The sequence below is a fragment of the Octodon degus genome, unplaced genomic scaffold (genome assembly GCF_000260255.1).
Source record: "Octodon degus isolate 3935 unplaced genomic scaffold, OctDeg1.0 scaffold00010, whole genome shotgun sequence".
Classification (NCBI taxonomy): Eukaryota; Metazoa; Chordata; class Mammalia; order Rodentia; family Octodontidae; genus Octodon; species Octodon degus.
Window position 1 is genome coordinate 8,650,869 of NW_004524586.1, and position 1,560 is coordinate 8,652,428.

Sequence of the window (1,560 nt, forward strand, 5' to 3'; positions counted from 1 at the left end):
TAGCCATGACTGCAAGACAGCAACACCACCCTGTCTACAGTCAATGCCTCTTAAAAGGGTTTGAGGAAAGATAGTATATGAACTTCTTTTTAAAATTTTGAAATAGTTTTTTACCAAGATGGCACCAAAGGCGAAGAAGGCAGTCCCTGTCCCTCCCAAAGCTGAAGCCAAAGCAAAAGCTTTAAAGGCCAAGATGGCTGGGCTAAAAGGCATCCACAGCTACAAAAAGAAGATACAAATGTCGCCTATATCCCACCATCCCAAGACACTGTGGCTCCTGAGGCAGCCCAAATAACCTCCAAAGAGTTCCCCCAGGAGAAATGAGCTTGACCACTATGCCATCATCAAGTTCCCCCTGACGATAGAGTTAGTCATAAAAAAAGATTGAGGACAACAACAAACTCATGTTCATTGTGAATGTGAAAGCCAATAAGCACCAAATCAAATAAGCTGTGAAGAAGCTCGACGCCAACATTGCCAAGGTCAATACCCTAATCAGGGCTGCTGGAGAGAAGAAGGCATATGTTCGAGTGCCTCCCAATTATGATGCATTGATTGTTGCCAACAAAATTGGGATCATCTATCCTGAGTCCAGCTGGCTAATTCTAAATATATACATATTTCTCAGTAAAAAAATTTAATAATTTTGATATGATTCTTCATGCTATAGAATGCAGGTGAATAAAATAGATGTGAATTTTATAGCCATATACATTTAAATAGACTGAAAATTTCAAGTTAATCATTCACACCACAATCTGCTGGTTTACCTAAATGGATTTTTTTGGTCCTAGGGAACTTAACACCCTGCACTTGCCAGGCAGGCATTTATTCAACTGATATGTCTTCCTGCCCCACCCCCCCAAAAAAAATAGAATTCAATGAGCAAAATTTTGTACAAGTGTGGTACCCACATCTGTAATGTCAGATATTCAGGAGGATAGAGAAAGAGAATCAGCACTTCAAAGCTTTCTAGAATGCTTGTCAATAAGTAAACAAAAATAGCAGCAAATTCACACACACACAATATTTAAATGACAGTGGAATACCCATCTTTCACAAAACTAAACAAAAAAAGGGGATACAACTAAAGGAACATTTTATATCTGTATAATTAAAATAGGATAGATATACAGCTACTTTCTCTTCAGTGAATAAAGATCTGTACTAATAGTGTTTGCGGACAGGATATCATGTCTGCATGTTGTACTATGAATAACCACAAAGAAGACAAAAACATGCAATGCATTAATTATTGAAACTGTCCAACTAATCAGTTTTGAAACTGTCTCATGGATATTTGTTTCTCAATAAAATTAATAAAAAAAGAAGTTGTCATCTTGAGCCTTTCACATCTCAGCCTATTAATATGGCTTTACTTTCTATACCTCATTTTTATACTTGTCTGCTGGATGGTCAAGACCAAGATAGAGCAAGACCTATATAACAAGAAATGTAACTTTTGTATCTGATAAGGTCAGTCAAGTACCCTCAAGATTTATCCTGTAGCCCTGTACCACACTTTGTAGATCATTTGTCAGTGACAGCCATGTGGATGAG